This window comes from Zingiber officinale, chromosome 4B (assembly GCF_018446385.1).
Source record: "Zingiber officinale cultivar Zhangliang chromosome 4B, Zo_v1.1, whole genome shotgun sequence".
Classification (NCBI taxonomy): Eukaryota; Viridiplantae; Streptophyta; class Magnoliopsida; order Zingiberales; family Zingiberaceae; genus Zingiber; species Zingiber officinale.
In genome coordinates, this window is record NC_055993.1 from 18,543,762 (window position 1) to 18,558,101 (window position 14,340).

At 36.7% G+C, this 14,340-nt stretch overlaps 2 pseudogenes; both read right to left on the reverse strand.

The window, feature by feature from the left end:
* Positions 1 to 9,317: 9,317 nt before the first annotated feature.
* LOC121978971 lies at positions 9,318 to 9,461 on the reverse strand (annotated as a pseudogene).
* Positions 9,462 to 10,017: 556 nt separating this feature from the next.
* Positions 10,018 to 10,182, reverse strand: LOC121979006 (annotated as a pseudogene).
* Positions 10,183 to 14,340: the final 4,158 nt, after the last annotated feature.

Below are 14,340 nucleotides of genomic sequence, written 5' to 3' on the forward strand. Positions count from 1 at the left end.
CCACACAAATCGAGTGAACCAACTCTAACACTTCTTCGGCTCTATACCCCTTTGCCTTAAAGGCCTCTTGGTCATTTTACCTTCTAAGAAGATTCACAAGTTGGAAAATTTTCCAACTCTAATGAACTTAAAAGTCCATCGCTATAAGCCTCTGAATCCTACTTAAGTTAATACGACCAAGCCTTAGATGCCAAAGATACGCTTCATTCTCTGAAGGTTCTTTTCTCTTATTAGAATTGTAAGATGAATTATAAATTTCATGTTTCATTTGGAAGAATTTGATTTAAAATATACAAATTGCCAACTAATGCACGAACGTATAATCACTTTATTTCTTTTAATAACTACATCATTACTGAAAGAACCTGAATATCCATCTAAAAATAGTTTAGAACTGAAATTAAATTTTTCTAAAACTACATAAAGACAATTTCTTAAAATCAAATTTCTATTTCTACTAAAAGATAAATAGACGCCTCCCATCGCAATAACCGCCACCTTAGTAGATCACGCCACGAAGATGACAAGAATTCTTCGAGATACGCTGTTTCCTGAACCCCTAGGAATCGCAGACATGAGGTCTCTCTCAGATTCACACACCAGGGTAGATAACACCGCTAAACATGTTTCAACAACTAGAGTATGAGATATACCTTTGTTTTGGTTCTTACGAGAGTTCCCGCCCAATGTCCCTCCGCCCGTCATAGATGAAGCACTCCTTTCTATCTTCTCATTCCAGACTTTAAACACTGAGATTTATTCACTTTCTTTACTGATTGTTTCTTCTTCTTCTTACCTTTCGGTTTAGAAGTAGAACCATTTTCAGCATAGAATTCCTCCACTCACTTTTATTTTTTCAAAATATTCCCAATCTTAATAAACTTTTTATTCATATTATAGTTCGGCAGAATCGCTCAAAACTTCTAGGTAGGGTTTGGAGGATCATATCTGGGTTTCCCATCAATTTCTCCTCCAAGGATCTATATTTCGTTCGGATAAGCCATCATGTTTAGATATGATCCTCACAGAGTACCCTCTCGCACGGTGGTCCCATTATCTTTCTCATAGCTTCTTGCCTAGGATGACCAAAGAGTTCCTCGAGATTGTTCATAATATCATAAGCTGTTGGTAAATCTTTATACGCCGATGTTGCAATACATTTGACATTGAAGCCAAAATGTAACACCGCCCCATCTCATCCGCTTACCCATTTCTATGATATTCAATCTCCTCTTGTAGATTCACCAAGCAGCATGAGCAATGCTCACCAAGATAAATTTATAGCTTTCAGTGAAGAACAATATCCGTGTTTCTTTTCCAATCTATGTAATTTGGTCCAAGAAGTCTATTTTGTCTTTATAACAGTGGATTGAAAGTCATCCTAAGAATCACAAATAACTTTTGGTCGAACTCAAATTTAGAATAATATTGATTCCTCAAACAATACTATTTTAAATTAACCAACACCTTAAAACACCGTGAATTTTATATGCCACGTTAGTGTGGACGTATACAAATTCAACATTTGTAAAAGGAGGTTTTAACCCATTAATTTTATTATCTTGTCAACCTAACTTTTGTGACAAATAAAATTAATAGTTAGTATTATTCGGTCACACAAATAAGCAGTGACTCAGATAGGAGGATACTATTAGATGTGTCTAAGTGTACACCATTACTTGACACTAAGTCCATTAATAAGATTATGCCCTTCCGTTGGAAGATCACACGTTCTTAATTAACTTCCTATAGTCATCCAAAATGGAAGTCCGTTCTAGTGATCCGCAAACAAGCTCATCCGTTATGGAGGAAGGCACTCAGAGCCAACGCGAAGCTTGTTTGCATCACTTACAAACCAAGAATGGAGACTGGGATTTACTTAAAATCCTCTCCCACTTAGTTATTTATAAACGAGGAATTTTAACTACGCTAGCCTACTAAACTTGTAAACTAACATTCACATGGACAATATAAAAGCAATAAATAGAAAATCTAATTTTCAACTATTATGGCTTTTATCTTTAATCGTCCTCCGTGTTGTCATCCAAGTCGCCGCCGCCATATTTGGCCACCGCCATCGGGTCAACTGTCCGATCCATCTTGCTCGAGTTCCACTGCGCCTCCGGGTCCTTAGAAGGTTCCACGCTTTGCAAGATTCGATCCATGACATAAATAGAATTTTACATTTTGATCCTATATTCCATAAAAGGAATGTACATGTATTCAAAAATAAAATCCTATAAAACTAACTAACTCCTCCGTTGTTTACAATACAACGTGCACACATATAAATTGCCCGACAGCCGTCGAGTCGATCACTACATTAACTACAAAGTTAACTAATCATAGGTTAGCAATGGCTACTAAAGAACACATCCTATTAACTACTTAACGCATATGTATACATGTAATTAAACTAAATACCAAATACACAGCAAAAAACCCTAGCTCGATAATCAATTGGTTGCATCCGAAGCCTATAGGGTTCATCGCATCAGACAAGATCTCGAACCTTTCCTAGCTACCATGTGTTCTTTTAAATTAAATTTTGGATCTCCTGAACTTAACACGTTTGATCCAAAACTTAATCTATTTGTTCTTTAGGTTTCGACTTGGATCTCGCGGAACTTAACACGTTTGACCTAAGTCTCCTTAAGTTATTAATTCCATTAAATATTAATTTCCATAAGGTTCCCAGTCTTGACGTGGCGAGGCACATGGCCTTCTTGGATATGGGAGCAACCACCACCGACTAGACAAAACCTTTAATAGAAAGCTAATATTTAATTTCCTAAAATAACTTTAGGTTAACCAAAGAGAACAATCAAATCACAAGGAAAAGAAAGAAACAAAAGAACACAACTTCGAAAAAACATATTCGAAATACTAGAACGTAAGCCTCTTGTATTTGGTATTATTTCCATAAATAACTAGCATGATGCGGAAATAGAAATTACTAGTTATACCTTGTAGAAAACCTCTTGATCTTCTACCGTATTCCTCTTCTAACCTCGGACGTTGTGTGGGCAACGATCTACCAAGATGAGAAACCACCAACCACCTTCTTCTCCTCCAAGCAAGGTTCGGCCACAAAGGAAGAACTTTACCAAAGAAGAAAATCAAAATACTAACCAAGCTCCAAGAGATGCTAGCTTTCTCTCCTTCTTCTTCTTCTTCTCCAAGTAGTATCCGGCCACCACAAGAACTCCAAGAGAGATGAAGTATTCGGCCACCACAAGAGGAAGAGAGGGAGAGGGTAATGGCCGGCCACAACACCAAGGAGAAAGGGAGAGAAAACAATAGAGGTTGTGTCTTGTGAAGGCACCCTCACCCCTTCTTTTATATTCCTTGGCCAAGACAAATTAGGAAATTTAATTACAATAAAATTTCCTTGACATGATTTATTTGAGAAAAATAAAATAAAATTTCCCAAATAAACTCTAATGGCCGGCCACATCAAGAGGAAGCAAATTGGACAAGTTTTAATCAACAATTAAAACTTTCCTTATTTGTTTCCGGAAATTTTAAAAAATAAAATTTCTCTTTAAAAATCTCTTCATGGTTAATAAAAGGAAATATCTATAATTTTAATTTTATTAACATGTGAATAATTTTAAAGAGAAAATAAAAAACTCTCCAATCTACAAATAAGGAAAGAGATCTAATCTCTTTCTTTAATCTTTTGTAAATCTTTTACAAGAGAGATATTTTAATTTTAATTCTCTTTAAATTATATCTTCCACATAATAATAAAATCTAAAATTAAATTTCTTTTTTATTTAATTATGGTCGGCCCTACTAGCTTGGGTTGCTAGGTCCGCCACCTTAAACTCAGCTTAGCTACTCTTAGCTTGGTTCCCAAGCTAGCTCAGCGCCCCTTAGTGGGTATAGAAGGTGATACGTGGGATATAGACTTATAAATAAGAGGCTACGATAGGGACCGAGAGGAGGAATTGGTTTTGGTCTCCGATAAAATTAATCCCATGAACACACAACTTAATTTTATCAATGATAATTCATTCCACTAGAGAACTATCATCGAACTACTCGCACCAATCCCAAATTACATTTTGGGCTCCTTCTTATTATGAGTGTATTAGTCTCCTGTGTTTAAGATATCGAATGTCCACTAATTAAGTGAGTTACTTGACAACTCATTTAATTAATATCTAAGTCCAAGAGTAGTACCACTCAACCTTATTATCACGTCTGACTAAGTCCACTGCGAGGTTTAACACGACAATCTTTATGAGCTCCTCGAGGACATTATCAACCTAGTATCACTAGGACACGTTTCCTTCTATAATCAACAACACACACTATGAGTGATACCATTTCCCAATTTATCGGGTTTATTGATTCATCGAACTAAATCTCACCCATTGATAAATTAAAGAAATAAATATCAAACATATGTGTTGTTATTATATTAGGATTAAGAGCACACACTTCCATAATAATCGAGGTCTTGTTCCTTTATAAAGTCGATATAAAAGGAACGACCTCAAATGTCCTACTCAATACACTCGAGTGTACTAGTGTAATTATATAGTCAAGATAAACTAATACCTAATTACACTACGACCTTCTAATGGTTTGTTCCTTTCCATTCGGTGGTCGATTTTATAATTTATAAGTCGATAACATCATCTTACGTATGTGACACCACATCTCTATGTTATCTACAATATAAATTAAATGAACAAATACAAACAAATGTAGATTAACCAAATGTGATTCTTTATTCATAATGAATGTTTAAAACTTAGGCTTCGATATACTCCAAACATCTGTATACCCTAGATTCGTGATTTGACTCACGTATCTTGGTACCCATATTATACGTATATACGGTTTACGCTGATACATCTCTAGCTTAGTGTCATGCATCACGTGACGTCACATCAGATTTACTCGGCTCCACTATAGTTGAGCACATCGCTAGTTACATATCGCACACACCACCACTCATGGATTAGTAGTATATCGAGCATGGCGGTGTTCCTGCTTGGCTTCTGTTGATTGCGACCGTGACCCATACCGTACTGGCCGTGCTCGTCTACGTGTGGCATTTAGTGTAGCAGCAGAGTATTGACGTGATGACTCTGTTGCTCGGGTCGTGACTTCTGTGCAGTAGAGATACCTCCCGTCATCACCGGGAGTCGAGAGCATCGAGCCCCATTTACTGATTTGGGGTCACGGATGAGGAGTACTCCGCAAAGTCCCGTCCACTCGGTCCACTCATCGAGCAAAGACGATGGCAGAGTGCTTGTCATGTCTCTACCCACTGGCGCCCGTTTGTAGTGAGATGGTATCGGCGTCGGGGTGACCAGACGCATCATTAGCATGATATACATTGATGTATTTATATTATCGGATGTTTCTTGCGTTTCGTTCTTCGACGTTTGTTGCATACCTTTGACTGCATCTGGATTATTGACACTTTCTTCTGACGACCTTTTGTCCGGATAGGAGTTCTCGGTGAGTACAACTTCCTCGATTACCTTTCGTTGCGATATTCCTATATATGATTAAGGCATATTCCATGTTTATTCTTGTTAGATATATCTTACTACTCCATCCGTTGGTATTCATTGAGTTGTTGAACTCACCCGCTGACACTATCTTTTTGGTGCGGGGTTATTTATGGTGTCGCTTGGAGCATCTGTCTGTGGTCCCCACGTCACATCGTAAGACTTATCGATTTCACGATGATTTGTTTGCTTTTATTTTAGCTTTTTTATTTTGAGTGTTGATGTTGTTATGTGGTATTTTGATTTATGTTATTGGTTGTGTAAGTCTAGGCTAGCCAGTTTGTTTTGGTTGTCTTGGGGTGGTCGCTTTATTTTAATATTATGATCCGATATTGATATTAACTGCGTGGTGTTTGTTTTCTTTTATTGATATTATTCCAGCCGCATGTGGCTGAGGTATATAGTGCTTGTAGAGAAGTTTCAGATTGTCCGCCGTACAGGGGAGATGCTGCCGAAATTTCTTCGGACAGAGACTCCTCCGGGGCGTGACATCTGGTCTGGCAGAACGGCCATGCGGACTTACACAACCACGATCGACTCCAGCTCTGTAAAATCCACACGGCCATGTGGATCCACACAGCTAAAGTTTGCTCCTTCTCTTGGATGTCCACTCAGCGGTGTGAAATCCACACGGTCGAGGCCTACTTTGTGGCATGACCGTATGAGTTCACACAACATGAGCCTTCTCCTCTTCTGGAAGGTGGCACGGCCGTGTGGATTCCAGACAGCCGGCCCCTTTTTTCTTCGTTTTTTCTCTGAGTCGTCTACAAGCACCATTTTAGCTTCAAATCGCGTCCTGTCAACCAAAAAATGCAAAGAGCATATCTCCGAACAAAAGGAGTAGAAATATGACATTATAATGAAATAGAGTGCAATAAACATAAATTATGCTTATGAAATACAAGTAGATGTGCATCAAAACATGCATAAAAATGTATATAATCTACGCACATTACATACCCTTACCCTACACACTAATGGGTAACTGAGTGCAACTCTAGGCATCCTGATCCACTTTTGCTGATCGGGGTGTTTAGACGGGCTTCCAAGCACTCAGATTTACGCTCAATCACCCATGAGTATGCAAGATAAGGGTGTACAAGATATCAAACCTACACACACACACGAAATTGCTATGTTGCACGACTATACGGACCCAGGGTGCCTAGATTGAATCCAAGCCTCTGGATTTAATATCAGCACCTTGGATTCAATTAGAAGGTTTTTGTTTTGTTTTTGTTTATTTTTTTGGATATATTATATATATTTAGGGTTAAAGATTTTAGAATTTAGGGGTTGGGTTATAGTGAGTTTAAACCAATAAAATTTTCTCTCTAAGATTCAAACTTCCCTCTTAGGTTATAGTGTTCCACAGCAAGCACCCTGGGTTGAATCTAGGGCGTCTGTATTAAATCCAAGGTGTCTATATTAAATCTAGGCACTCTAGGTCCACATAGTCGTATAACAACGAGTCTGCATCATAGCAATATATATATATATATATACCCTTTACTAACTAACTTTAGTAAAACCCAAAATGAAAGTACATTAATATCCTTTTTGTTATTCACACCGAAAATAATTTTAAGGTTTATTAATAATTTCCACAAATGCATCAATTAATAATCTAGAGTTCGAAGCTCAGCTGCGATGTATTATTGAGAATTTTTCTTATTAATCAATTAGAAATTTAGAGTTCTTTTTAGTTTTACATCTTAGAATTGGTAACACTGCGAATAGAGAAATTTTTATAAATATCTTGAGTTGGTGATGTTAAAAAAGTATATATATATAGGGGGTTGAGTTGGATCTGAGGTTGATACATTTGTTTTTCTTTTTCAGGAGTATGCCTCATTTATTTATGCAAAAACTTACCTAATCATTATTTTCATTACCTAAAACACCCATAGAGTGGCAATAGATCTTTTATAAAACTAAACACTAGCTTCCGCTTCCCCACTACTTTCCATTTCGATCTCCTCCCCCCTTTTCTATCTCGCTGGAGTAATGTCGTCCGCTGTAGATGCGTCATTGGAGAATCTCAAAGACGCCTTCTAGGCTTAGATCTGTATTGCGGACAATCGTGACGTGCCCAACATCTACCGGCTCATCAGGCAGAGTTCGAGCGGTTGACCCATCTCTTCTTAGCCACCGAGGCCTCATCCGAAGAATCCTCAGGAGGGACAGTGCAAGAATCCAAAGGAAACCGGTTATTCCGTGTTTCAAACCACGCAAGAAAGCAAAGCAATCGTAGAATCCAATTCAACATTTCTTGAGCTCGAAACAAAACAGGGAAAACGAGCAAAATTCAAGGAAAACGAGCAAAATCTCCGACACCGAACAAGCAGCATTCAAATCCTTGCACCCGTCTACCAAAAGAAGCCCTAATCGCATGCCTACAACTCTACAAGGGAAAAGAAATACTTGCCTCTCCTCACCGTTGAGAACTCCCCTACCGCCGAAACCGCACGCCGCAGCCCCTCCTTAGATCCAACGCATATTACCTCCTTCCCTCTCGTTTCCTCCCCTTCTAAGGCTCCCTACTTCCTCCCTTATGTGGGCCCCAAGTTAACTAATAGGCCCATCTCCAATTCTGGCCCGTAAAACTCAAATTAGGTGTTAATTTAAGGTTCCACTAAATACTTCTAGAAAATCTTTCTTAACCCTAATTAAAACTTCACCTCAACTACAATTTCACTTAACGCACATTTCCTTTTTAATCCCATTTTCCTTTCAAACTAATCTTTACAGAAATTAAATTCCTAAACTAACCCTTTGGAGCGCGTGGGACCTTACAGCTATGGCACCCAGCATAGTCTTCTCATGTGTGTCTACACTCACACACGGATTTTATTTGGGTGCCTATAGTGAGCGACCACCGTAGACCCCTCTCACATGTGAAACGGTGTTTCTTTTTATTGTTGATTTTTTTTAGGCTCTCAGTTAAGCCAATAAATTTTTACTTTTCGGATTTAGGGATTAGATTATAGTATTAAGTATAAAAAAAATTAAACAAAAAAAAAATTAGATGTGTACTGTGTGTGCAGGATAATAGGTTCTATATATATATATATGGGATTTGATATGTCGCACCTCTTACACCGCAAACCCCATGAACATCTAATTTTTTGTTTTAAAATTTTTTTATGATTAATATTATAACTCAATCCCTAAACTCTAAATGTATAATTTAGTTATCATAATCGAGAACTAAAAAAAAAATAGAACGAGCGCCTAGAGTAAACTTTTATATAGATATACACACACGAGCCAACGGCAAACTTTTTTATTATTTTTATTTTCTTATTTATTTTTTTAATCAACCGATTATGCCTTTATTTTAATAATTTAGAGATTAAATTATAATATATATATATACACACACACTAGTAATCATGCACATGCGCTACGTGAGTTAGGCGCCTTATATCAGGTGGGACAATACAGGGAGATATATGAGGGAAGAAGAATTATTCTATAAAATATAGTTTTAATTTTTTAATATTATCCCTACTTTTTATTTTTTTAGAGACGCAACACGCTAATATTTTTATAATTTTATACACCTCAAGGAGTATTTACAAAAAATTGAGGTGAGGCAACTGGCCCACAAAAGCTACACGTGGCTCCATCCCTAGTTGCGTGTGCAAAATAATACACGAACACGTGCACGTAACGAACTCTCCTTCATAAAAAAATAATTTTATATTTTATATCAAATATTAAACTGATAAGACCAAATATTACATTTAATCTTAGCCAAAATATCGCCCATAAATTTGGTAAGGCTACGCCAGACTCATGCAATAGTGCAATGCTAGGGTGACACTCAAGAATCCTACTAGCAAACTACTATAATGGACTCCCCCTTATAAAAAATTAATTTAATATCATACTTGATCTTAGCCAAAAAGCCAAGAAAAGTATGATTTCTAAGCTCACAGGCCTAAGGTATTTATAGAAGTTTCTCTGCTCGCAATGTTATCAATTCTAAGATGTAAGACTAAAGAAAACTCTAGATTTTTAATTTATTAATAAGAAAAATTCTCAATAATACACCAGCTGAGTTTCAAACTTTAGATCTCTGATTGATTAATGAGAAAATTTCTAATAATATGTCGTTGATTAATGCGTTTGTGGAAATTACTAATAAACCTTAGAATTATTTTTGGTGTGAATAGAAAAAATAATATTAATGTAATTTCATTTTGGGTTTCACCAAAATTAGTTAGTAAAGGGGGCAAATTTTTAATAAAATATAGTGATCTTGCATACGTGTTGGTGAGCTAGACCCCTTATATCAGGTGGGGTGAGATCTGAGGAAAGAAGAATTGGCCTATAAAAAATGGTTTTAATTTTTTAGGATTGTCCCTATTTTTATTTTTTTTAGTGACACAAGATTCTAATATTTTTATAATTTTATATACCTCTAGGAGTACTTATAAAAAAACTAAGGTGGGGCAATTGCCCCACCAAAGCTATATGTGGCTCCACCACCTCTTGGTTGTGTGCGTAATATAATACATGAACACGTGCGGGTTACAGACTCTCCTTCATAAAAAATTAATTTAATTATTTATATCAGACATTAAACTAATAAGAACAAATACTACACTTAATATTAGCCCAAAGGCTGCCCATAAATTGGGTAATGGCATATCGGACTCATGCAATAATACAATACTAAGATAACAAATAGACTCTTCCTTATAAAAAAAATTAATTTAATATCATACTTGATCTTAGCTAAAAAGCTAAGAAAAGTATGCTTTCTAATATCGCCGACCCAAGGTATTTATAGAAACTTCTTTGCTCGTAGTGTTGTCAATTCTAAGATGTGAAACTAAACAAAACTCTAGATTTCTAATTGATTAATGAGAAAAAATTTCAATAATACGCTGTAGCTGAGTCTCAAACTCTAGATCCCAAATTGATTAATGAGAAAAATTCTCAATAATGTGCCACAGCTGAGTCTCGAACTCTAGATCACTGATTGATGTGTTTGTGGAAATTACTAATAAATCTTAGAATTATTTTCAATGTGAATAAAAAAAAGGACATTAATGTAAATTCATTTTGGGCTTCACCAAGGTTAATTAGTAAAGGGGACAGATTTTTAATAAAATAATAATAATTATATATATATACAATGGTGATATCCTGCGGGACCCCATTTGCGCGCTTGTGCGCGACTGCAGAAAAGCAAAGTCGACGTGGCTTATTTTATTTCCTTCTTTTCCTTAGCCATTAGCAAAAATTTTCACAGAACGTCCCGCACAACTCTCTTCGGCAAGGAAAAACGACGAAGCTAGGGCACGCCGTCCTCGCCGCGAAGCTGTTCTCTCGGCCGCGAAGCTTCGCCGTGAAGCTGTTCTCTCGGCCGCAAAGCTTCGTAGCGAAGCTAGGGTAGCTAGGGTAGCTAGGGTAGCCTGGCAACTCTCAAAGCGACGAAGCGAAGCTCTACATTCTCGCCCCGACGCTCGCCGCATCGTCTCACAGCGAAGCTTTCCCTCCCTGTGTGGTGTCCTCTTCCCTCGACGGGGAAGCTTCGTAGCGAAGCTAGGGTAGCGAGGCTTGTGCAACAAAGTTTCTCCTTCATTGTTCCTGCTCACCGTAGTCTCCTCTCCAGGCATATAGGGTTTTCTATCGACTTCTAGCCCTAGTTTCGCCCCTCTATGTGAGACTCCTATACCTCATTTCTATTTGCAATTCATTTTTCTTGACATGTATCTAAAGGATCACACTGTTTCTATTTTCATGTGACTTTAGAAGATCCATTTTTCTTACCCATTCCTAAATGAAATGATTCAAAGCTTAATATTAAAATTTATGTTTTTGTTTAGCAACTTGACAGCTAATCACCATGGCAGATAATTAATAGTAAGATTCAAGATGAGTTTGGGCAATCCGGTGGTTAACAACTGATTTTGGTTAACGATTCAATTGAGATTTTTAGCTACTTATAATTGGGGAAATGTGCAATTTTATAATATTTCTTTTTCTTTACTAAGAGTCCTTACATCAATTTGTATTCGTTATATAAAAAGTCACATCTGCTTTTCTAGTTGCATGCATGAGCTTTTCTAGTCACATCTGCTTTTTTTATATCACTCTTACAATGTTTTTTCTGGCTATTTGATAATGATATGCAGAATTTCATTTCATCTACATCTAAAATTTCTTAGCAATGGGTGAAAATCATGGTGAAGATCAGCTATACATTCCTCAAGTTGCAGATGATCGAAAGCCAAAATATGGGATGGAATTCTCATCAATATATGAGGCTTTTTTATTCTATAACCAATATGCACGCGAATCCGGATTTATTGCCAGGATAAATAGTAGTAAGAAAAATAAGATAACAAATGAGGTTGTGTGGAAAACATTTGTATGCTTTAAAGAAGGCCATACGGATGATCAACGGAATAAACAAGCAAAGGGTGATCAACGGACAGGGGAAAGAACACGTGGTGAAGTTAGAACTGGTTGTAAGTCAAAGATTTCACTTGTCAAAAAACAAACTGGATCTGCATGGGTTGTCACTAATTTCACAGAAGGTCATAATCATCCACTATCGACTCCTTCAAAGGTGCATTTGCTACGCTCACATCGTACTGTTTCAGCAGCAAAAAAAGCATTGACTCAACGGTTTTCAGAAGCCAATGTGCCAACTTGCCAACAAATGCGATTATTAGAGATAGAATATGGAGGGCCTGAGCAAGTAGGATGTACAGAAAGAGATATTAGAAATTTTGAGAAAGAGCTAAGGGATGAACAAAAAGGTATCGATGCTGAAACACTAATCGAGCTATTTGCATCGGAGAAAGAGAAAAATCCAGCTTTTTTCTTTGAATACCAGACTGATTCAGATAGCAGATTCAGTAGATGTTTTTGGGATGATCATGTATCAAGAACAGCATATAGTGTATTCGGTGATGTGGTTGTATTTGATACAACATATAACACCAACAAATATGGGTTGATTTTTGCACCATTTGTAGGAGTGAATCATCATCACCAGAAAATTATTTTTGGTTGTGGCTTTATAAGTGATGAGAAGACTGAATCTTTTGTGTGGTTGTTTAACAAGTTCATAGAAGTCATGCCTAAAGGTGCACCAAATGTGATTATCACTGATCAGGATCCTGCTATGACAAAAGTCATTGCCCAAGTTTTCCTTCAAACAGTGCACCGATATTGTCTGTGGCACATACTGAACAAATTTCCAGAAAAATTGCATCCTTTGACTTTTCGTGACTACTATCAAAGTATAAATAATGTTATTAGAAATTCTACAACGCCTGATGAATTTGAGAATTCATGGGAAGAGGTTATCAAGTGTGCTAATTTAGAGAAAAATGATTGGTTATCTTTGATGTATCAATTACGACATAAGTGGGTGCCAGCTTATTTTAGTCATGTATTTTGTGCTGGAATGTCAAGTAGTCAGAGATCTGAAGGCTCTCATGCTTTTTTCAAGAGATATGTCTCAAATGAAAACTCATTGATGGACTTTATCACTTGTTTCAATAGGGCACTGAGACACCAAAGACACAATGAATTAGTTGCAGATCATATTGATATGAATGAGCATCCTAGGATTAAGACAAACTGGCCAATGGAATCTCAAATGGTTAAGTTGTATACAAAAAAAAATGGGTGGAGTTTCAAAGTGAAATGAGTGAGAGTCATGGTTATTATGTGCAACAAGTATCTATAGGAGTCGACTCAGTTGTTTATCATGTGATGAATTTTCAAAGTTGTTCTTCCTCCAAACCAAGGGTTCTTACGCATGACAAACAGAGGGATAACATATCCTGTAGCTGTAGGAAATTTGAGTTTGATGGCATTCCATGCAGGCATATGTTAGCTTTTTTTCGTATCAACCAGGTGTTTCATTTGCCTGATAAGTATATACTCAAACGATGGACACGAGATGCAAAGGTTGGAGCAATATATGCTTTGGGGGTGCAAAATTTTATTGATGATCCAGATAGGGTTTTGATGTCAAGGCTCTCAAGGTTATCTTATAAAGCTTCAGTATTAATTGATGATGCATCTTTGACAGATGAGGGGACAAACTTCTTGGATGAGCAATTAGATTGTATTTACAATAAAATTCAAGAGATGAATATTAGTAAAACATGTGGCAATAGAGGTCAAAGGAAGAAATCTATGGATGAGTCCCCTAATATTATTGATCCTTCTTTAGTAAGAACAAAGGGATGTGGGAAGAGATTGAAATCATCAAAGGAGAAATCAACCTCAAAGTCCCGGTTATGTCGTGGATGTGGGCATCGAGGTGTGTCACATGACAAGCGCAATTGTCCCATTTTACAACAAGGGTATGTGTCGATTAATTCTCCATTTGTATAATAATTTTATTTACAAATAATCTTTTATTAAATATGTATATTTGACATGGTGTTGATTGTCAGATCAACTTTGGATAATCATCATAACAGCGATGATGACACATATGAAGAAGAATTGGCATCTATAGCAGGTAAGTACTATCAAAGTTTAATTTAAAGTTAGTGGTTGATTGATTGAGATTTTAAAATTAATAATTGTCTTTATTATTGTAGGTTCTAACAATATTCGTTAGCAAATAAGAAAGCAGGTAGGCATCATTCTACAATTGGTACAATTGGTTTGTCCATGATGTTTTTTACAAGGATTAAATATTTGGCATTATTTAGATTTGGCATAATCAATTGTTGATTGATTGATGCAGAAACCGAAATAAGCTTCAGTTGGTGATGCAGAAATAGAAACATTTGAGCGGGCTGTTTTGAACTCTTTA